This window comes from Leptidea sinapis, chromosome 1 (genome assembly GCF_905404315.1).
Source record: "Leptidea sinapis chromosome 1, ilLepSina1.1, whole genome shotgun sequence".
Classification (NCBI taxonomy): domain Eukaryota; kingdom Metazoa; phylum Arthropoda; class Insecta; order Lepidoptera; family Pieridae; genus Leptidea; species Leptidea sinapis.
Genome location: NC_066265.1, coordinates 22,216,085 through 22,241,562, shown reverse-complemented (window position 1 = coordinate 22,241,562; position 25,478 = coordinate 22,216,085). Strand labels below are relative to the sequence as shown.

Sequence of the window (25,478 nt, the reverse complement as noted above, 5' to 3'; positions counted from 1 at the left end):
AAGTAGCAATCTAAAACAACCGCAACATATTATTCGCTTCACTTACTAAAAGATGATACGCAGCGAGTAGCGACTAACTCCGGAATTTGTTCAAGACTACGTCATGCAGACTTGACGTAAATGTATTCTATTCCTTCCTTTCCTAGTTTATAGTTTTCGTTGAGGTTGTTGTAAATAAAATAGTGAGGTCACTGGAAATATTTCTGCTGTAAAGCAGTAATGTGTAAGCATTACTGTGTTTCGGTCTAAAGGGCGCCGTAGCTAGTGAAATTACTGGGCAAATGAGACTTAACATCTCAGGCTGACGAGTGCAATTCTAGTGCTGCTCAGAGGTTTTGGGTTTTTCAAGAATCCTGAGTGGCACTGCATTGTAATGGGCAGGGTGTATCAATTACTATCAGTTGAACGTCCTGCTCGTCTCGTCAAATTGGCATAAAAAAATTGAGTAACAAAATCTACATGATAATATAATAAACCATAGATTTTGAATATATTGGCATATAGAGTATAGATGACCTGACAACCCAAAAATGGATGACCAATTTTGATTGGAAAAATGATTGACCAAAACGTGTCCTAACTAACTAAAGGCACTACTTTAGTGCGTGCCAAACAATGCATAAGCTTGGACAGGAGACAACTGAGAGCCCTCACGGGGTTAATCACGGGCCACTGCAAGCTGAACGGGCACCTAGCCAGAATGGGTCTCAGTGAACCAAACCTGTGTAGATTCTGCTGCAAAGCCGCTGAAGACCCCAAACACATAAATCTAGAAAGCGAGGCCATTGCCAGAATCAGGCTGGGGTGTCTTAAAACACCTTCACTCAAAGCAGAGGACGTGCCCTGCCTGGACCCTCTGAGAATCCTACGCTTCTTTAGAGTAAAACGTCTTGAGGATAAATATTAAATCCCGGCACACGTTTCCTAGTGAGTAGCCTCGATTTCTCCACAGCTCATTTGTTTGTTTAGACATAGGAAGTCGAGTGAAGGTGTGCTAGTGCAAGTAGGTGCCACAATAGATCCTAGGATTTAAGTGCATATAAGTCACCTACTCATAATAAATAAATAGTGCTTTTAAATATTCAAAATACTAAAGACCTAATTCCAAGTGTAGTTACAGTACTACAAGATTCAGCGGAGCTCCCACCGGGTTACTCCAATTGATTTCTGTGTTAAATTGTTTATCGGCCATTTCTGGACCGATTTTAAAAATGTTTGAACTCATAGAAAGCTTTCGAAATTTTTTAGGTTATTGTCGAGACAGAATTTTGAATTTTGACTTGATGCATTTATTATAATTAAAAACAAACATGATTTACAAATTATTCTTAATTAGCACGCGCTATTTATATTTATTTAAAAATTGAGCCGATTGATACTGTATGAAATCTTGTTGGATTATTTTGTTTTGTTTTTGTACACAGACTTAGTTTACCACGCTTCGATCAAAATATACGTCGCAGCGAAGCGGTACGACGAGCGACTGCGGCATCCTAGTTATCTAAGTTTCCTTATTATCCTTTCACATGAAATGGTATGAGCGTTATTGAACTAAAATCCTAAACAAACAGCTAAAAGTTTCCGACCCGTGCCTCACATAGGTTCAAATCAGTTATGCAAAATACTTCAACTTTCGATGTACTACCCGGTTACATTATCAGTAGACCTGACGTTGATGACGCCACATCGTCACGTTGTTAAGCCGCGTCCGCTGCGGCGTATTTTCGTGTTTGTTAACACAAAAACAATATGTATTTCCTACTATCGTGCGCAAAGTTCGATTTTGCGCATGCATTTGCGTTTGCAAAGTACTACTTTCCCACACGTTGACAAGAGCGTGCGGGAATGTAGCTGAGCGTACGGGAATGTGGTGAGCGTCCGGGAATGTTGAACTTTGCGCAACTTAATAGGAAAAGTAGTATACAATACTCAAGTAAGTAATGTACGATTATAAACAGATTAGGGGCGTGGCTTAACAGTTTTGTTAAATATAACATCATAACATGTTTACCGCGAGAAATGGTTAAAATCACCCGCGTTCGCCTACGGGCCTTCTATTTGGTTTCTTTGCGATGGAGTGGAATAAAGAACATACTTTGCTTTTATACAACAGATAACAGAAAGATCGGTTCTTTGAGGTTGTACATTGGAAGATCATAAAACTAAATGCAATTCGTTGGAACTCATTTTTTAAATTAGACAAAAACATAAACAAATACAGGTGCAGCGAACGTACTGTTTTGCTTACATGTTTTGTTAAAAATTAAACCTCTTGATGCGAAACCGTTCCAACATGCTGTTCCATCTCGGCAACCGTTGGGCAACATTTTTTGAAGCCAGTACTTTAGTTTAATGACATCCTTGTATTGAGGTAGCAAACATTTATGAATGAAAAATAGAACACTAGGTAAACAATTATTAGGTAAAATAGGTACGTAGGCCTTTCTGTTTAAAAATCTGGTTCCCTGACATGACAGCTTACTAGGGTTGACTGGTAGGAATAGCGTAAAAAAGATTCAGACGAGTGTCGTTAATATGCTCCTAAGAATTGAAGAGTTCCATAGACCAGAACTTAACCAAACTCTCACCAAACTACCTTTGAAGTATATCCTTTCCATTAAAAAGAAGAATCATCGAAATCGGTTGATGTTGAGTTGATATCGTGATATTAAGTTATTCGTCCATTTGTCGCGCCACTTATAGCAAATACTAGCTGACCCGGCAAACGTTATTTTGCCATTTAAAGTATAATTCACGCGATAGTTTTATAAGTAATAAAATATTGCCTATATTATAGCCTGTACATCATTTTGTTCTATTGTCAATAGTTTTTGCAGCGCACGCAAAAATAGGTTTTCGATTTTACACCTTGTGTTACAAAATAGCAATTTTATTACGGATCGATAAATGGACTACCCAACACTGAAATAATCATTCAAATCGGACCAGAAGTACCAGAGATTAGCACGTTCAAACAAACAAACAAACACTGCAGCTTTATAATATTAGTATAGATAGGACTTTTATACAACGTGTTACAAAATACCCCGTAAAAATGTAATTAATTGTAGAATTATAGTATATCGTATCTTAAGGGAGCAAAATAATTATGTTACGGTTATTATACATAATAGCTTTAAGGGTAAATGTAAACACTTCTATAATAAAGTCCCAGCCACTGTTCAGGCATTATCTATAAATAAATTTAAATGTTTTAGAAAAAATGGCTCTGTCGTAAATCCTATTACTTCACTGCTGAATATCTAAATGATCGGACAGCCTGGGACTAGATTGTGATTATTTTATAGCGATAGAAATGACTGTACAATATTGTATATTTTTATTGAAAAGAGCGCAAAAAAAGAATGCTGGGAGAGTTTCTTGCGACGCTTCTTCTCTCTCAGAGCGCCATTTGTTTCCGTAGTATCTAGTATATTAGAAATGACATCAAAAAGAATTGTAAAGGAATCAATTTTGAGAAAATAAATGCCTTTTACGCTTTTTAAAGGCGCATCATATTTTTTTGTAATAGTATTATTTACTAAAACAGAGTAACAACTAAATTGAAATTAAATAGTATCTAATAATAAAACAACTAAAAACGTATCAAACGTAACCCTTGAGACATTTTCGCAATTATGAAAATGTATTGTAACTGTTTTAGTAGGAATAGAGATTGTTGTATATTTTATATATTGCGTGTTTGAAATAATGTCCGAATCTCGCTCATTTTGAACAAAATCTGACGGTTTAAATTTTATTTTTTCCCATAACTTGTTTAAAGCACTTGCCATTTTTATAATGGGTGAAAAACCGATTGGTATTCATATCAGCATGGCTAAGTACTGGAAAAACGCCGAAAACACAGATTCTTTGCGCCTCTTGCATTTCTCCATTCATTAAAATCACTAAAGGAATTCATATTATGTTTCTTCCGGGATTTTTCAGGTAACAAATTATCCATCACATTACTTGCGTCACTTCTAATACTTTCAGGAGTTAATTCTATACTTTTAGACAAAAACATAAACAAATACAGGTGCAGTGGACGTACTTTTTGCTCACATGTTTTGTTAAAAATTGGAGCAGCAGACCCAGCTCTTCGGTGTGGAAAAGAACCACAACAAGGATATTATTACTTAAAAATACTAGGAAATTTTTTCTGTATTATTGATTGATGTCAAGGTGTTGTGATGCTGGGTTAGCTACAAAAAGTATTTATTTTTCCGACAGAACTGTTGTAGCGACACAGAACAACAGAAAATATTAACAACAAAAGTCAAAACGTAACAATAAAAACTTTAAAAACAAAGCAGCGATAGCACGTAAGTATCACGAAATGTACCTATTTTTCGATGATTTTTTTTATGTAAATGAGGGTAGAGACGAGCAGGACGTTCAGCTGATGGTTATTACGCCGAGCCCATTACAATGCAGGGCCGCTCAGGATTCTTGGAAAACTCAAAAATTCTAAGCGGCACTACAATTGCGCTCATCACCTTGATACATAAGATGTTAAGTCTCATTTGCCGAGTCATTTCATTAGCTACGGCGCCCTTCGGACCGAAACACAGTAATGTTTAAGTACTTTTGCTTCACGGCAGGAATAGGCGCCGTTGTGGTACCCATAAACTAGCCTACATGATGTGCAAAGAAGCCTCCCAGCGGTAATAATTGTGTGTATCTACTTTATCTTAAAAGATGAACATTAACAATGTATTTCAAAGTCAAAAACATAAAAAGATTATAACCATTACCAGGCTCTCTCATTTACCTCTCTTTCCTACACGGAAATTCTTTATATTTTTACAATTAATTCTACTCAAAATTGGATGTGAAATAAATCAAGAAGCAAATCTTAGTAATATTACAAGTGCGAATCACAGTAAGACTTAGCTCAACAGAATCGACTGTACTTTTGTTAAAGTAATCAGCCAAGAGGAATTTTATGGTTAGGGAAAAATTCAATTTGTCGCTTTCATAACTCACTCCTAGCACGGTATAGCGCGTCGTGACAAATATCTCTTAAGTTTTATATTCTATAGTGTTTTGTGTTTAAATATGATTGCTTCACAACTACTAAGAGACAAGAATGGATTTGATAACTTGTAGTAATCAGTAGTGCTAAAAATGTTGTATTATTAATAAAGATCAGATTATTTTGATATGATTTTTGAGTTTACTGACATTTGCTGGTCAACTAGACCATTTGTTTCATACTTCAACTAAGAAGCCTCTGGTAACTCATATGTCTACAGAACCGGAACCAATGGACGAGGATTAAATAAATTTTAATATATTATTTCAATTTATATACAAGTTTTAAAATAAAAATTTATCTCTCATTGTGTATAAATAATTCAATGATATTTAATTACACGTTATTTAACTAAATAATACGACATAACAACATTTTCATTAGTTGTATATAATACGTTCTTCGTAACAATTTTTTTTTCTACAAACGTAAAATAGCACGAGGAATAAATTTTTTAATAATTTTTGTTTTATTACGCCATAGAAAAATAACTTCTTGCGTGCGTACAAATGAACACATACACTTTTTAAGCGACGTCAAAAAAGGAGGAGGTTCTCAATTCGTTTATATGTTTGTTACCTCAGAACTTACGGCTGGGAGAACCGATTTTGGTAATATTTTTTTTTACTTTAATTTGCTTAAGTATTTGCGCGACAAATTTACGAGTAACTCAATATCGCGTCAACCGATTCGATAATTTTTATTAGAAAGAATGTACTTCAAAGATAATTTGGTGGGAGTTTGGTTAGGTTCTGACTATGGCTGGGATCCATAACAAAGTAACGGAAATCTTTAATTCTAATGAGCAAATTACTAATACTCGGCCGAAACTTTTTTGTCACCTACCGTAACGTCGTTATGGTCAAGTAATTGTCGTAGTCGAATTTGATGATCAATGGAACTCCTTAACGACTTACGGTAAGGGTGCGATCTGTGGCAGAATTTCTAACTGTCTGTAATCATATTGCAATGCTCCTACATTCATTGCTGCATTGTAAAATTTAGTAGATTTCCACATATATAGACAAATTATTAGTAAGTGTACTTCAGATTCGCTAAAAATCAAAAATTTTAAAAAAATAACAAAAGCCAACAAACTTCAAAAACATTATTACAGAACATGAGTTATAATATGCATTTTTGTATACAATCTAATTAATTAATCTACTTCTAGTTACGCTTATTGTTATTTTCTGGGTCGGTGTCAGCCAAGGTAGGTTTGTAACTACATACATAATTATAGGTGAGGGGTGCTTGAGTCGCACGCACGACGTGAGGAGGCGAGAGTGGAGATCAGGGCCGGAGGACACCGATTCCAAAAATTTACATGTTATATATCTTTTTATAATTTTTTTATAAATATAACGTTTGAAAATACCACACAAACAAACATGCTCATATTATTACAAATTATTATTCAGTGGTTTTGTTATTTTGCTTTGAAGTACATTCTTTCTAATAAAAATTATCGAATCGGTTGACGTGATATTGAGTTACTCGTAAATTTGTCGCGCAAATACTTAAGCAAATTAAAGTAAAAAAAAAATATTACCAAAATCGGTTCACCCAGCCGTAAGTTCTGAGGTAATAAACATATAAACGAATTGAGAACCTCCTCCTTTTTTGACGTCGCTTAAAAAGTGTATGTGTTCATTTGTACCCACGCAAGAAGTTATTTTTCTATGGCGTAATAAAACAAAAATTATTAAAAAATTTATTCCTCGTGCTATTTTACGTTTGTAGAAAAAAAAATTGTTACGAAGAACGTATTATATACAACTAATGAAAATGTTGTTATGTCGTATTATTTAGTTAAATAACGTGTAATTAAATATCATTGAATTATTTATACACAATGAGAGATAAATTTTTATTTTAAAACTTGTATATAAATTGAAATAATATATTAAAATTTATTTAATCCTCGTCCATTGGTTCCGGTTCTGTAGACATATGAGTTACCAGAGGCTTCTTAGTTGAAGTATGAAACAAATGGTCTAGTTGACCAGCAAATGTCAGTAAACTCAAAAATCATATCAAAATAATCTGATCTTTATTAATAATACAACATTTTTAGCACTACTGATTACTACAAGTTATCAAATCCATTCTTGTCTCTTAGTAGTTGTGAAGCAATCATATTTAAACACAAAACACTATAGAATATAAAACTTAAGAGATATTTGTCACGACGCGCTATACCGTGCTAGGAGTGAGTTATGAAAGCGACAAATTGAATTTTTCCCTAACCATAAAATTCCTCTTGGCTGATTACTTTAACAAAAGTACAGTCGATTCTGTTGAGCTAAGTCTTACTGTGATTCGCACTTGTAATATTACTAAGATTTGCTTCTTGACTTATTTCACATCCAATTTTGAGTAGAATTAATTGTAAAAATATAAAGAATTTCCGTGTAGGAAAGAGAGGTAAATGAGAGAGCCTGGTAATGGTTATAATCTTTTTATGTTTTTGACTTTGAAATACATTGTTAATGTTCATCTTTTAAGATAAAGTAGATGCACACAATTATTACCGCTGGGAGGCTTCTTTGCACATCATGTAGGCTAGTTTATGGGTACCACAACGGCGCCTATTTCTGCCGTGAAGCAAAAGTGCTTAAACATTAGTGTGTTTCGGTCCGAAGGGCGCCGTAGCTAATGAAATTACTCGGCAAATGAGACTTAACATCTTATGTATCAAGGTGATGAGCGCAATTGTAGTGCCGCTTAGAATTTTTGAGTTTTCCAAGAATCCTGAGCGGCCCTGCATTGTAATGGGCTCGGCGTAATAACCATCAGCTGAACGTCCTGCTCGTCTCTACCCTCATTTACATAAAAAAATCATTGAAAAATAGGTACATTTCGTGATACTTACGTGCTATCGCTGCTTTGTTTTTAAAGTTTTTATTGTTACGTTTTGACTTTTGTTGTTAATATTTTCTGTTGTTCTGTGTCGCTACAATAGTTCTGTCGGAAAAATAAATACTTTTTGTAGCTAACCCAGCATCACAACACCTTGACATCAATCAATAATACAGAAAAAATTTCCTAGTATTTTTAAGTAATAATATCCTTGTTGTGCTTCTTTTCCACACCGAATAGCTGGGTCTGCTGCTCCAATTTTTAACAAAACATGTGAGCAAAACAGTACGTCCACTGCACCTGTATTTTTTTATGTTTTTGTCTAAAAGTATAGAATTAACTCCTGAAAGTATTAGAAGTGACGCAAGTAATGTGATGGATAATCTTTTACCTGAAAAATCCCGGAAGAAACATAATATGAATTCCTTTAGTGATTTTAATGAATGGAGAAATGCAAGAGGCGCCAAGAATCTGTGTTTTTGGCGTTTTTCCAGTACTTAGCCATGCTGATATGAATACCAATCGGTTTTTCACCCATTATAAAAATGGCAAGTGCTTTAAACAAGTTATGGGAAAAAATAAAATTTAAACCGTCACATTTTCTTCTAAATGAGCGAGATTAGGACATTATTTCAAACACGAAATATATAAAATATACAACAAACTCTATTCCTACTAAAACAGTTACAATACATTTTCATAATTGCGAAAATGTCTCAAAGGTTACGTTTGATACGTTTTTAGTTGTTTTATTATTAGTAACTATTTAATTTCAATTTAGTTGTTACTCTATGTTTTAGTAAATAATACTATTACAAAAAAATATGATGCGCCTTTAAAAAGCATAAAAGGCATTTATTTTCTCAAAATTGATTCCTTTAGAATTCTTTTTGATGTCATTTCTAATATACTAGATACTACGGAAACAAATGGCGCTCTGAGAGAGAAGAAGCGTCGCAAGAAACTCTCCCAGCATTCTTTTTTTGCGCTCTTTTCAATAAAAATATACAATATTGTACACTCATTTCTATCGCTATAAAATAATCACAATCTAGTCCCAGGCTGTCCGATCATTTAGATATTCAGCAGTGAAGTAATAGGATTTACGACAGAGCCATTTTTTCTAAAACATTTAAATTTATTTATAAATAATGCCTGAACAGTGGCTGGGACTTTATTATAGAAGTGTTTACATTTACCCTTAAAGCTATTATGTATAATAACCGTAACATAATTATTTTGCTCCCTTAAGATAAGATATACTATTATTCTACAATTAATTACATTTTTACGGGGTATTTTGTAACACGTTGTATAAAAGTCTTATATTTGCTATAAGTGGCGCGACATATGGACGAATAGCTTAATATCACGATATCAACTCAACATCAACCGATTTCGATGATTCTTTTTTTAATGGAAAGGATATACTTCAAAGGTAGTTTGGTGAGATTAGAGATTGCACAAGCTTTTAATGAACATTTTCTTAGTCGTAAAATTTTGTCAACAACTAATGAAAGAGCAAACGCTAACTGGAACAAGCCGAATTCAATTTTTATGAAACCATCATCGCCTACTCAAATAAATAATATCATAAAAACACTAAAAAATACAAATAGCACTGGGTTTGATGAAATTTGTACCAAAGCAGTAAAATATGTATCTGATATAATATCGCCAGTTTTGTGTCATATTACAAATCTATGTGTAGAGAATGGTGTATATCCAGATAATTTAAAAACTTCAATTGTGAAGCCACTCTTTAAAAAAAAAGATAGGGAAGACATGGACTGTTATAGACCAGTTACACTTATACCAATTTTCTCAAAAATAATAGAAAAGTATATTTGTAATAACTTAAATGATTATTTTGAAAAGAATGAAATATTAACCGAAAAGCAAAAAGGCTTTAGAAAAAATAAATCAATTAATTTAGCAAGATACAATTTCTTGAAGGAAGTCATTACTAATGTAGATAAAAGAAAGCATGTATGCGTACTTTATATGGACCTCACTAAGGCATTTGACTATACCACATACTAAACCACAGACGAATGACACGCGTGTGTCTGACTAAAGAGCATAATATTGAAAGTTAGGCTTATATTTCACTGGGACACCACGGCGCAACCAGTCGCCGCTACCAACAAACTGTAAATGTAATAACAGCTCTTCTTAACCGGTGTCCGTTTGGTTGCGCGACCAGCTCGGACGCGTCATTACGCTATATGGTGTCGAGTTTAGTAGCTTACAGACCCGTGAAATATAAGCCTTAAGACGACGAAAGTTCAGCGAACTGCAAGCAAAAATTATATCCAACTTTTATTCCTTTTATTTTTCTCCTACAAAATAGGACAAGTTGATAATAAAGTAAATTTAAACTTTTCTTTCTAGACCTTCATTATTAAAACGTCGATCTCGTCAATGGCTAAATAGCTCATTCATCATAACAGTTTGTTAATTACCCTTAGCCTTAAATCAAATTTTGATCGACATGCCCTTTCCAAAGTAGCGCGCCTTTTTTCAAATGATCGCCGTCTGACAGCTAACTGACACAGTACACGGTATATTAATATTGATTATACTATCGTTGAGCAAAGAAATTAGTACGAAGATGTTTCGACATTTATCAATCCATATATCATTTCAATTACAATATATGTAAAGTGATGCAACAAAAATATTGAACCGTCAAATAGTCAATATCTTACACAAGTAAGTCAAAAATACGTTTAGCGAGCTTGCTTCGTTACAAACGAGGCTCTAAGCGTTTGAGGCCCAGCTGTTATTCTATCAGCGGATCACATGGCAGCCGGAGGTCCCTTAATTTGAAGACAAATAAAACAGAACTAAACACCCACCATTGGGGAACCCCCTTTCCTTCACACAATGACCAATAAATTATAGTCATACCCAGCGCGGAGCTCTTGAAGCAGGAAGTATAATGTTTCGATCTTCATCTGGAAGAAGTCCTTGGGGCGTGTGCGTCATGTCAGTCGACAACGTGGTATTAATATTAAAAATGCAATCAGAAAGTAATGGAAAAAATTCGATTAAATCCTGTTCCCGAAAGTAAGATATTTTATTTCAAAAAAGGAACACAGAACCTACAACTGTATTGCGTGTCAATTGGTTAAAGATGACTTGGGTCGCGAGCGATTAAAGAAAAAAATACAAGAAATTTTTTAGTAAAAACATTTTGAGAAGCAGAATAAACGACTTTATGCCCGAAGTTCTAAAGAAGCTTTTCAATTGGTTAACGGAGTACAAAGTGAGCACTATCCGATTTCAGTTGGTTATCATATATATATGTCATAATCCGAAGGTTTGGCGGGATTATAGCTTTATTGAAAAGGCTGCTAAAACATCAACAACTAGGTACAATTCTTAAGAAGGTGGTTAAGCCTAATATTATAATTTTCTTTTCGCTTTGACTCTGCACTATATATAATAACTATGTTACTATATGCAAAATTTGTTCATCATAGAGACATCCTGGAGTTTGCATGTTCCATGGCGTAGGTGACGCTAGGAAACGTGAAATCACATTTTCGTGACTCAGCAATTTTGTAATTTTAATTTTTCATTTCATATCACACGTTGATAGTGTAATTGGTAATTTAATAATTTCTTATAGCATTTCTGTATGGACATTCTAATTATGAATGAAACTGAGTTATGAAAATGAGTTATTCGCGGTATTTATAACTAAGGTCCTGGAGAATAATTAAAACATAGAACTGAAAATATTAACTGTTGTCGCTCAATATATTCTTGAAGATTGTCATCATAATGTTAATGCCAGGAACAAGGTTGGTATCGTAATAGCATAAGTTCCAAACAGAACATAAGTCACAACTGCAAACAGCGCCAAAATAGCGAAAATCAAATGGTTTACAAAAGGCGATCGAAAGGTTTTAAGAATAGAGTCCTCAGTGCAGCGATGGATTTAAGCTCACCCAAGAAAAATACTGCTTTATCCCCGAGGAACATACTCTACTTTTTCTATCAACTGCGAGAAAATGAGATATAACGTATTTATTCAAAATAGAATAAATAACACATTAAAAACACAATTCATTGTAAAATATCAGTATTTTAAGGGATATTCGAATTTATGTTGTCGATTCAAATTCATTTTTTTTTGCTTATAAATGTAAGATAAGTTACAACCATCATTTTTGTTATTTTACTTAACAAGTACAAATTAAATCAGTCCCTAGAGCCTGAATGAAATTATATGATAGATATGTGTATTATATTATATCCTAACATTAACATCAGTGACAGTCCAAAATAATGTGAAAATTTGAATTAAATTATCGAGGATTTTTATTTTATTAACGGATTGCTTTCTCCCATCCGTCCAATTTTACAATATTCCATGTAAAATCAACATCTCATATATAGCCACATCATTCTCATACAAAATTTTATCCATCTTCATACAATTCTTTAAATCTAGAGGTCAGTTTTTAATGCTAATGCCCAACTGTATCCTATATTCTCTAAAACAGGCCTAAACTAAAATTGTTCACTCAATCAATGAATTCTGAAGTAGTCGTTCTTTACCCAGTGCAGAGTCAAAGCGAAAAGAAAATTATAATATTAGGCTTGACCACCTTCTTAAGAATTGTACCTAGTTGTTGATGTTTTAGCAGCCTTTTCAATAAAGCTAGAATCCCGCCAAACCATCGGATTATGACATATATATATATGATAACCAACTGAAATCGGATAGTGCTCACTTTGTACTCCGTTAACCAATTGAGAAGCTTCTTTAGAACTTCGGGCATAAAGTCGTTTATTCTGCTTCTTAAAATGTTGTTACTAAAACATTTCTTGTATTTTTTTCTTTAATCGCTCTTTGTGTACCCAAGTTATCTTTAACCAATTGTCACGCAATAGTAGGTTCTGTGTTCCTTTTTTGAAATAAAATATCTTACTTTCGGGAACAGGATTTAATCGAATTTTTTCCATTACTTTCTGATTGCATTTTTAATATTAATACCACGTTGTCGACTGACATGACGCACACGCCCCAAGGACTTGTTCCAGATGAAGATCGAAACATTATACTTCCTGCTTTAAGAGCTCCGCGCTGGGTATGACTATAATATATTGGTCATTGTGTGAAGGAAAGGGGGTTCCCCAATGGTGGGTGTTTAGTTCTGTTTTATTTGTCTTCAAATTAAGGGACCTCCGGCTGCCATGTGATCCGCTGATAGAATAACAGGAAGTCAGCTGGGCCTCAAACGCATAGAGCCTCGTTTGTAAAGAAGCAAGCTCGCTAAACGTATTTTTTTGACTTACTTGTGTAAGATATTGACTATTTGACGGTTCAGTATTTTTGTTGCATCACTTTACATATATTGTAATTGAAATGATATATGGATTGATAAATGTTGATTTAAAAGAGTGGCAACGAGTTTCTTGCCACTTTATCTCAACCCTTTACAAAGTGGCTGTAAATTTAAGAAGAAATATATTTTTTTGACATTCATAAGTGTCATTTCCGTGACATGAATAAAGTGATTTTGATTTAAATGCAGGGAATGATCTTCTTCTTGGCCTTTAGAGAAACTTTTATCTGTTTTGACGTTAGGTTACATTAATTTGATTTTCAAGAGAATAGCGCGTTACCTTTTCAATTTAGTGGGGGAGTGAGCCAGGGGACAGAGGACATCTCCCTCCCTCCACGTTCCCCTCTCACCCCCTCCACCTGCGACACGATACTAAATTCTTACCGAATTATGACTAAGTCTTACCAAATAAACCTTTCAAATACCAAAGAAAGGACTTTTTGTCATTTTACGGAACCAACTCTGGCATTTGGTCAAATCCCTGGATTAGTTTAGAGAAATGATAAAACCATGTTGTTATTTTAACATCCTCCGACATTTAACCAAATCACTGTTTTTATCATATCCCTGCGACATATTATATACTTATTACGGTGCAAGGCCGGTCACATGGTCACGGTCTTCGTGGTTGTCCATTGTTGTGGGCGTTGAACACGACAGCTAGTAAAACAGACTTACAAAGACACCATATATTAAACGTTTCACTTCACAAAGCTTTTACTTTATTTTACAGCTATAATAAATTCCGTAATAAAAACGTGGTGTTTACTGCATGCGCGTGCGACACAACCGCCTCGCTCAATAGTTCATCCCTGAATGCCTGCTCGGCGCTCGACAGGCGCCCGCTCTCGCCTGCACTCGCCCCTCACGATGATTACACCCGAGCCACAAAAAATTCCGAAACATCTTCGTACTCATTTCTTTGCTCAACGATAGTATAATCAATATTAATATACCGTGTACTGTGTCAGTTAGCTGTCAGACGGCGATCATTTGAAAAAAGGCGCGCTACTTTGGAAAGGGCATGTTGATCAAAATTTGATTTAAGGCTAAGGGTAATTAACAAACTGTTATGATGAATGAGCTATTTAGCCATTGACGAGATCGACGTTTTAATAATGAAGGTCTAGAAAGAAAAGTTTAAATTTACTTTATTATCAACTTGTCCTATTTTGTAGGAGAAAAATAAAAGGAATAAAAGTTGGGTATAATTTTTGCTTGCAGTTCGCTGAACTTTCGTCGTCTTAAGGCTTATATTTCACGGGTCTGTAAGCTACTAAACTCGACACCATACAGCGTAATGACGCGTCCGAGCTGGTCGCGCAACCAAACGGACACCGGTTAAGAAGAGCTGTTATTTACATTTACAGTTTGTTGGTAGCGGCGACTGGTTGCGCCGTGGTGTCCCAGTGAAATATAAGCCTACCTTTCAATATTATGCTCTTTAGTCAGATACACGCGTGTCATTCTTCTGTGGTTTTGTATTTTTGATATTTTCAGCTCAGTGATGCACACCGAGACGCTTCTACTGTTGTTGTTAAGGAAACAAGTGAAATTGCTTTATTTATTTAATAAACTACGACTATTTTAATAGTAACCGACAAATCAGAGATCTTTGTGGTGATTTAATAACGGCCCACGAGACATTTCAGGCTTAAGTTATAATTATTATTCTTCTGGCAGCTATATCGGCTAACTTTCAGCCAAGCTTTCCAACGCGGAATTGCTGCCAGTGAGCTGCCAGGGAAGTGTACTAAGAATTAGTAAACTTCCCCGTAGTGAGGGTTTTAACTTCATTCATTCTAGTCATATTGAGTATTGTAAATATAGTTATAGGTATTAAATAAAGTATTCTTCTACTAGGTAGTATTGGGTGCGCTACGCCATTGCATATGTAACGACTCAGATTCTATTGTGGACAAATTGTTTAGTCGATGCCGCTTAGCATTATGAGACCATATTTTGTTCATTCCTTATATACTTCTTATAAAATATTTATTTACTTATATCTTTAAACGAGCAATTCTTGTATATATATAATCCAACGATTTTAATGAAATATAGTAGACAAGTTGTTTCGGGGACGAGAAATCGATAAAGCTAGGTTTAAATTTAAAATAATGTAGTTTTATCCGTGTTTTGATGAGAAACTGCTGCAGTAACATTAGAATGCAAAGTTAAATCTCGCCACTATATACAAGACTATAATAGATCAGATGGGTGATCAGGAAAGCAGAAGACCTCGGTTCGAATCCAGATGTCCTATTAGTTTTTTGTTCAAGTTTTGTACCTTCTTAAAAATCCGAGCAAGGCTTAGTCGTTCGGATATTTGTATTATAATGAACAATAGATATCTTATATTTCAAAGTGAACAGCGCAATCGAAGTACCGCTTAGATCTTGGGTATTTCAAGAAACATAAGCGTCGTACTTGGTAGGGCATATCATTTTCCATCTGCAGATGAAGATCTTCCTGGTTCGGTCAGTGTTCCTCAAATAAAAATGGTTGACTCTAAACTCGGCTATGAGCGATTATCTTACGTGATAACTTCATAAGAAAACATTTTTTATGCGTTTGTTAATATGAACCAATATTTTTTGTCAAATTTTTAACATAGCCTATTATTACTCCGTAGCCAAATGACAAAAAACAGACCCTTATGGATTCGTCATGTCTGTCTGTCTGTCTGTCCGTCCGTACGTCACAGGCACTTTTTTCGGAAACTATAAGAACTATACTGTTGAAACTTGATAAGTAGATGTATTCTGTGAATTGTATTAAGATTTTTACACAAAAATTGTATAATATTAAAAAAAAAAACAAAAAATTTTTGAGGTTCCCAATATTTAGAACTGAAATTTTTTTTTTTTATCAAATCCATACGGATGGGATATCTATGGATAGGTCTGATAATATTGAGGTTTCTAATATATTTTTTTCTACACTGAATAGTTTGCGCGAGAGACTTTTCCAAAGTGGTAAAACGTGTCCCCTGTAACTTCTAAAATAAGAGAATGATAAAACTAAAAAAAAATGTAATGTCAAATTCTACCGAAAATTGGTTTCAACGAGATCTAGTAAGTAGTTTTTTTAATCGTAAGCCGTAATTGTTGTGTTTTTTGCAACAACAATATGCTAACATTACTTTTTGGAGACTTCAACGAAGATTTTTTAAAAGACAACTGCATACTGTCATTCATGCAGAACGCTGGATACAGACACGTTAATACCACCTTGTCTATATAGCAAAGTCTTAAAAAATACTCAAAAAAAAATCTATTATTATTTGACCGTTGTATGAAAATCCCGATATTTTATTAGAAGCAGGAAAAATCATAAACAGTAGAGCTTAAAACATCGGTAACATCTAAATTATTAATAAATATTATGCAGATGTCGGAAGCTTTGTTCCGTATTCAAGATATTCTGTTTCTATTCCAGAGAGAGAGTAATTGTTATTCCATCCGTGTTCCACGGTATGTAGTAATATCTCTCTCATCCACCTCTTAACAATAAAGCGATATAATATATCGCTGTCACAGATCGTGACCAGTTTTTTTCAAGTCTGAACTGAAAGTAGAAATAATCAGTCAAGAATACATTTGTGATGTTCTAAAGCTGCTGGTTATGCAAACATAATGTTGTTTTTTAGGGTTCCGTAGCCAGATCGCAAAAAACGGAACCCTTACGGATTCGTCATGTATGTCTGTCTGTCTGTCTATTCGTCCGTATGTTAGAGCCACCTTTTTCCCAAACTATAAGAACTATATATATATATACTGTTGAAACTTGGTAAGTAGATGTATTCTGTGTACCACATTAAGATTTTCACTTAAAAATAAAAAAAAACATTAAATTTTGGGGGTTCCCCATACTTAGAACTGAAACTCAATTTTTTTTTTCATCCAACCCATACGTGTGCGGTGGACCTATCTATGGATAGGTTTTCAAAAAAGATATTAAGGTTTCTGATATCATTTTTTGCGGGATAAAATTTAGTAACGTCGCTTTACTAATTTATTTAATAATTTTAGAGTGCTTTTGTTTTAAATTTCTTATGTTGGGTGAATATGATCGGAACGGGACAGTGTTAGATAGGAATCATAATTGATTGGTATAGCGTCGTCGTTTGACTCTCACTTGAGCTGAAAGACGTCCACCGCTAGATAAAAGCCTCCCTCAGAGATCTCCACGACGATCGGTCCGGCGCTGCAGTCATCCAACCAATCCCGGCGATCATCGGATTTGGCCAATTACCAACACTGAGTCTTCCAGTACGTCGTCGCCATTCGAAGACTTTACTGCCCCAATTTCCTTGTGCAGTGTTTCAGAGACAGTGTTTCCTACGACATGGGTGCCTTCAAAAAAAGCACCTTTCTTAAAGGCTGGAAACGCTCCTGTGATTCCTCTGGTGTTGCAAGATAATGTGGGCTTCGATGATTACTTAACACCAGGTGACCCGTACGCTCGTTTACCCACATTTTCCGTAAAAAAAGTAGAAAAACTAATTTAAAGTTCTAATTTCGTGTCATGATATTTAAGCTTATAATAACCGATAAAACATTATAATCAACAAACTACGATCTGCAGTACAAATTTGTGTTAGCCTTAAACTAAGGTTAGCCGGGCATAAATGAAAGGCTTAAAGCAAAGATCTCATCCCATTGGGATTACTGTAGGAAGGAAATATAGCCTCGTAGGCGGTTGGTTCGCTGTTATTCTAATAATTTGATTCGTAGCGTGGAATACGTCCAGTGACATTTAGCATTTGATTAGAATTATTTTACTGAAAGAAATGTTACTGTAAAGAGAGCTGTTCGTACTATATATCAGCTTGGTTATAGACAGTCTCTCAAAGAAAATATTAAATAAATAAATATTATGACTGTTCATTGTCATTTATGAAAATTTAATATACGTTCACAAAAATCATCACGTTATTGCTCATAATAGTGATTTTCATTATTATAACACTAGAAATAAGGGATTGCTTGTAACTAATTCTAGTAGACTTCATAAGATACATAATAGCTTTAAGGGTAAATGTATACACTTTTATAATAAAGTCCAAGCCACTGTACAGGCATTATCTATAAATAAATTTAAATGTTGTATTAAAAAATGGCTCTGTCGTAAATCCTACTTCTCCACAGCTGAATAACTTATTTTTAATGTATACCGATAGCAATGACAGTACAATATCGTGTATTTTATTAAAAAGAGCGCAAAAAAAATGCTGGGAGAGTTTCTAATTTTTCTCTCTCAGAGCGCTATTTGTTTCCGAAGCGGTAGCAGTATCTAGTATATTAGAAATGACATCAAAAAGAATTCTTGAGGAATCAATTTTGAGAAAATAAATGCGTTTTTACGAGATGAAGAGAGATTTCCAAATTTAGATCAAAATTTAAAATCTTTTTTGTTGTTTACGAAATTTGTAGAAGTTCAAACATAATATTAATTATTTGATTTTTGCCTGTTGTTCTAAAGAAATAATATCACAGCAGAATTGTCAAACTGTGCGTCAAACTTATTTTATCTTACTGAATTGTTCATATAAAAATAAAATTTTACATTAAAAATATTAAGGACTAACGAATCGCAATAAAACCATCCTATCTCTCAAGTTGGATCAAACTGCACACAGTGTGCAAAGTTTGATGAAAATCGGTTCAGTAGTATAAGAACTCATCGCGGTAAAACAACGTGATATAAAATATAACGATAAGAAAGCCTACGCAAAGCATCTAACTTGAAGGCGAAAGCAGATTCACACTTACTTTCGTTTTGTATGTACCTATCAAATTTATTGAACTATACAGGATGGTTTTTTGAGAAGAGCGGTAATGGCCAAGTCGGAAATTACGAGACTTAGAGAAAAGTTGTGAAAGGTGTCATGCCCTCGATTTATAATAAACCAATACAGCGTCTATTGGTTCAATAATACAGGATGTATTTTTTTTTAATCATTCAAGAAATTTAAAAAAACGAAATATGCACCTATTGATTTCTAATAAATCGAAGGCAGGACTCCTTTCACGACTTTCCCCTAAGTCTCGTAGTTTCCCCTTCTCAAAAAACCAGCCTGTATACTATATCTATGTATAATTTTTTAAAAAAGTAAATGAATGAAGTGTTTGCTTTCAAGATTCTTTTACTCCAACTCGGATATTCTTGTCGTAACATAATGCATATGCAAGACTTACTCAATAAATAATAACAATTGCAGACTCGATTTATATAGGGCCGAGGAGCTAATTAACGAAATTGCAAGAGTTTTACGTATTTCACTCGTAAATAGCCTTGAGATAGTTAATTTTTTCACTCAAAGGTATTCTGTAACATAAACTTGTAATTTAATTCGACGATAAACAACTTGAAGGCAATTTAAAGGATCTCAGAGGTCAATTACATTGTAAAATACGCGAGTTTCTGTTGTCGAAATTGTTCAAACGTAACTAATTATACTTTCGAATTTACCCTAATGTACGATATTATAATAATTGAACTTTGAAATTGACATTTACACAACAATATCTAAGAAATACTACAGAAAAGTTAATATCTTCTTGTATATAAAATTCTCGTGTCACAATGTTAGTTACCTTACTTCTCCGAAACGGATTTACTGATTATTACCAAAATTTAAATGCATATTCAGTAGGTCTGAGAATCGAATACTATCTATTTTTCATCCCCCTAAATGTTAAGGGTGGTCCACCCCTAAATTATTTTTTTATGAATTTTTTATAAATATGAAGTTCGTTAATTATTCAATGACTTAAATCAAAATTATCAAACTTTTGAAATGTTACTTGGTTATATTAATCGTATGTTAAATATTTTCTAAGGAGACTTCTACAGCATTCTTTTAACGCAATAATTAAGCGGGTTTTTCTTCTAGTTAAGTCTTTTTCTCTTTGAATTTTAAATGTCAAAGCGATTTCGTTAAGCTATTCAATGATTAATTACGTTTTTTATCACAATCAATTTTTTTAACTAAATTATATTGAATTGGTAGGGTTATTCATTCATTTATACGTGGACTTGCTTGATTTATTTATATGTAAAATCCACTGTAATTGCTTTATATAGAATCATTTGTGGTCTTGTTTTGTGAGCATTAATTTTGTAGTTATCATGCGTAGATATGTTATAACATGGTTCGTCATGCTTACTGGAATGGCATTGCTTGCGGCGGTGTCGTATGCCGGGTCGTCTCCTTCCCTCAAATTGTAAAGCGACATGCGCTAGATGTGAAAAAAATGTGAGGCGATGTAAGAAAAGTGTCACCTTAAAATTTCTATTCGGTAATTTATCTTTGTATCAATGTTTTCATTTTTGTGGGTACAGCAACAATTGAATTGCCACATACTATCTAAAATTGACAAGTTGGTAACACTAAACATGAACGTACAGCTCAACTTTTGAAATAAACACAAATTGAATTAAACTAAACGAAGATCTGGTTATGTTCCGAATAGTTGAACAACTTTAAAGTGATTATCTTGGCTCCTGCTGAATAGTTTTCTTCCTGGTCTGAATACTGAAACTGGTTCAAACTTGGGCGTTTTTGAATATATTTATTCAACTCGGAGAAATGATGTTTCTTGTAAATTTTATTTATATAGATTTAATATACATAATACATATACACTAAATATACTCAACTATTTATGAGAGTTTCTGATTTTTGGTCTGAAATACACAATAATATTATTTTTTAACATCCCTACCATCTGGATGTGTGGCATAGTCCACAGTACGGTTTTTAAGGAACTATCTTCCACTCACAACAAAGCTGTGGAATGAGCTTCTTTGTTCAGTGTTTCCCGGGTGATATGTTCTTTTATACCTTCAGAGGAACAAGAGGAGCGTGACCTGTCTTTACGAAAGGTGTACGCGCTTTTTTGAAGACACCCGTGTCGTATCATCCTTGAAACACCACTCAACCCATATAGTTGGGTTTGTACGTGGAAGAAAGATCCTTGCAAATCGCACTTTGGAGACACCGTTCCTCCGAACGCCAAACATACAGATAGTAGGAGCAATATCAAAGTTTATTATGTTTCATCCAAGTCAGAATTCAACGGTAGGAATCTTGTTAGTCAGCTCTTGGGAATAGTCCACGTGATAAATGCGGTAGAGGAAAACTAATGAAGGGACATCTCTACGAAACACCAAATATATATGTGTTTAAGAACATGGCATGTCTTGCCCAAAGAATGGGCGTTCCATATAGTTTAATGTGATATGGGAGAGTCCTGTTTTTAAACGCAAAATGCCTCTCTTTATTTGCCTTTTGTATTTTTTTATGAAAGTGAATGGTCATCTGATGTTAAGTGATCACCGCCGCCCACATTCTCTTGCAACACCAGAGGAAGTACAGGAGTGTTACTAGATTTTTAGGTTGGTATGTATACTTTTTTACGGTATCCAAATTGTACCCGATAAATTAAATACGCCGCGCCCGCTCCTTGTATGAATTGCCAGCGGGAGGCACCTTTGCACAGGTTGATGGCTAGATATAGGCTAGATAGGCTAGATAGTGAAGCAGTAATGTGTAAGCATTACTGTGTTTCGCTCTGAAGGGCGCCGTAGCTAGTGAAATTACTGGGCAAATGAAAATTAACATCTTATGTCTCAAGGTGAAGAGCGCACTTGTCGCATAGAATTTTTGGGTTTTTCAGTAATCATGAGCGGCACTGCATTGTAATGGGCAGGGCGTATCAATTACCATCAGCTGAACGTCCTGCTCGTCTCGCCCCTTATTTTCATAAAAAAAGAAAAAAAACGCCTCTCTATTTATTAGCATATAGATAGATAAATCGTAATACATAAGTAGAAACAGGGGTTGTGTAAACTTTGAGTGCCTAAAACAGTTCATTCACCTTGACAGTAATAATTATCATACTTATAAAATTCCATGCGAAACCAGCAAATAAAATTAAAGTCTGTACAGCCTCCGAGAAAACCACTTAACGGCATTAACCAAGGGCTGGCCGTAAGGTCGTAATTTGCCTGCGAATAAAGAACATTTTCCTTCACAAAGTCGTTTATATCCTATTCATTGACCAGTGAAATTACACTCTTAAAATATAGCTTGATTAAAATGAAAGCATAGCGAAGTCAAGGTTCAGATTAATATGTAGTTACAAGCCTTCGTTAAATATTTTCATAAGTTGTTATTATATAGTGGTTATAGCAAAATTGCTCAAATATCTATACAGGTCTGTCTTCAAAGGTTTTTACTTCCTGAAACGTATTTATGACGTTTTTGATATTTCATAAAACTTAAACAATTTCATAAAACAAGCGTACAGGTCAACTGATTAAGTTATCACCACCGCCCACATTCTCTTGCAACACCAAAGGAATCACAATAGCGTCACTGGCCTTTTAGAAAAGTGTACGTGATTTTTTTGAAGATGCCCATGTCGTAGCGTCCTGGAAACACCGCAGAAGGAAGCTCATTCCACAGCTTGGTTGTACGTGGAAGAAACTTCTTTGAAAACTGCACTGTGGAGGATCGCCACGCATGCAGGTTTTATATTTTTCTTAATTGGACGTAATTCCAGAAAAACGTTCCAAACCACAATCATGTCGAAATTGAGTTATGAAAACAAAACTGGCCACGTGATTCATATTAACGGACTTACAAAAAATGCAGCCCTATTGTAAGTCTTTAAATAACATCATGAATAAATAGCCCAACCCACATGTATGGAATACACTAATAATTAGTAAACATTAAACATGAATTCCTTAAAATGTGATGTTTGTGGCTTGAAACGTTTTTCAGGAACTACGTCAAATTGAGACTGTGTCTTGGTTTGTTTCGCGTCATTTTATTGAAATGTTTATTACAACAAATTACTGCAAATTGTGTTTCGTTACAGCGAATATAATCGAGGACTCTGCATTAAAAATGAACAGAGATAAAGATTCACAAAAATATAATCCTCATCAAAATGGGATGGAGGCTTGTCAAAGAAATATTACCAGTGGGAGGCTCCTTTGCACAGGATGCCGGCTAGTTTATGGACCACAACGACGCCTATTTATGCCGTGTTTCGGTCTGAAGGGCGCCGTAGCTAGTGAAATTACTGGGCAAATGAGACTTGACACCTTATGTCTCAAGGTGACGAGCGCAATTATAGTGCCACTCAGAAGTTTTGGGTTTTTCAATCCTGAGTGGCACTGCCTTGTAATGGACAAGGCGTATCCATTACTATCAGCTGAACGTCCTGCTCATCTCATCCCTAATTTTCATTAAAAAAATATGTGATAACTCACAATCGAAGAAGCTTTAGAAAACATGAGTGATGACAAACACTCTTTAGTCGTTTTTCTAGCTAGTCATGTGTGTGATATCCGCCACGTATCAATATGTTGTAATTTCCTCGAATTCATATTATGTATGTTAATTCAAGGAATCAATGAAACATAGTAAAGGAATATATACATATGCATTGAAATTTTTGTTGTGTGTGAAGTTGACATTCTTGCATTTTTACAAAAGGTTTCAAACCCAGAAAGTTTTCACGCAAAGCAGGCAACCTATCAAAGTACTTTATCTAAGAAGAGAAATTCCGTGGTGATATTAGATGTAAATTTTATATCAGGAACCTCATTTTTTTAAGGCCCCTATCGCGAGACATCGCCAAAAAAGCGCATAATTTAAACCACTTCCAAATATTTATGTAAAGCTTTTATTTTTACACAAAATATTAATATGTCTACAGAGTATGAGAAGTAAATTGATTTTTTCTTTACATTTCTATCATTAATAGATATTGCAAAATAAAATAACCAAATTACCTTAACTCTTAAAGTTACAGCCATGCTCATCATTTAATATAAAATAAAAATTTAATGAAAAACTATTAACTGCTTACCAATATTAATGATTCTCAGTTTGGGTTTCGGTCCGGTCTCTCTACAGACTCAGCAATTCTGTCTCTAAAGCATGCCGTGAATTATTATAAAAGTCGTGAAACATGAATCTATGCGTGTTTCCTGGATCTTATATAGATATTATGGAGAAAAATGCGTGACTCAAACGTCCACAGCGGAATTGTCAGACTGATGAGATATTAGTACGAGAATCAAACGAACATTGTGCGTTGGGGCGACACAGCCTCTAGTGAGTTTAGATAAGAGTGTGGTGTACGTCAGGGGGGGGGCTAACCTCTCCGGACCTGTTTTATCTTTCCGTTAATGACCTTATTGGGGAGCTGAGTGGTACTGGCATCGGTTGTCATATTGACGGAGTTTGTTTTAACAACTTAAGCTACGCTGATGACATGGTGCTACTTAGCCCCTCAATAAATGGTCGAAACGATTACGCCTTAAGACATGGATTAAAATACAATGTACGCAAATCAGAAATGTTGATCTTTAGAGCTGGTAAAGGTCCGGAAAGGATACCACTAGTTTTATTAGATGGGACACCAGTTCGGGTTGTGCAACAGTTCAGGTATCTCGGACACATGTTGACGGGGTCCCTGAGCGACGACCTTGACATAGAACGAGAGCAAAGGTCATTGGCAATACGGTGCAACATGATCGCTCGCCGATTTTCTCGGTGCACTGAGGATGTTAAAGTTACGTTGCTTAAAGCGTACTGTATGAGTTTTTATACTTCACAATTATGGATCAACTACACCAAAAGATCCTTTAACATACTCAGGGTTCAATATAATGATGCACTTCGCATTTTATTAAAAATGCCGAGGTATTGTAGCGCGTCGGGCATGTTCGCCGACGCTGGAGTCCCGGACTACTACGCTGTTATACGGAATAGAATAGCGGGTTTCTGGGAAATCGTCCGTAATTCTAATAATAACATGATTAAAGTCGTCGCTGAGGCATCCCTTGACAATGTGTTTTACAAACACTGGCTAAGGGTACACCAGATCCCTAGCGTAAAATGACATTTTTTTTTGAAGTGGTAAAGCCACTTCAAAATCATATCACATCAAAGCCAATCAAAATTTTATATTAATTAATTATCTTTATACATATTCTTTTTTATAATTTTAAAATATTTTGACTACCTACTTATATGTAAACATGTTTTATATGGGTCCCTGACCTGCAATAAAATGACAATAAAAAAAAAATATATGACATAGTTTTGTTATTTTTGTTAAGAAAATTGTATTATATTTGTAATAAATAAAAATGCTTCTAATTCTGAATTAAAACTATAACGA

The 25,478-nt window shown here is 34.6% G+C and overlaps 1 protein-coding gene across 1 annotated transcript in view; it reads left to right on the top strand.

Moving 5' to 3' along the window:
* LOC126976627 (cardioacceleratory peptide receptor-like) overlaps positions 1 to 25,478 on the top strand; it is a 103,513-nt gene that overhangs the window by 19,952 nt on the left and 58,083 nt on the right. The gene's annotated exons all lie outside the window — the stretch shown is intronic.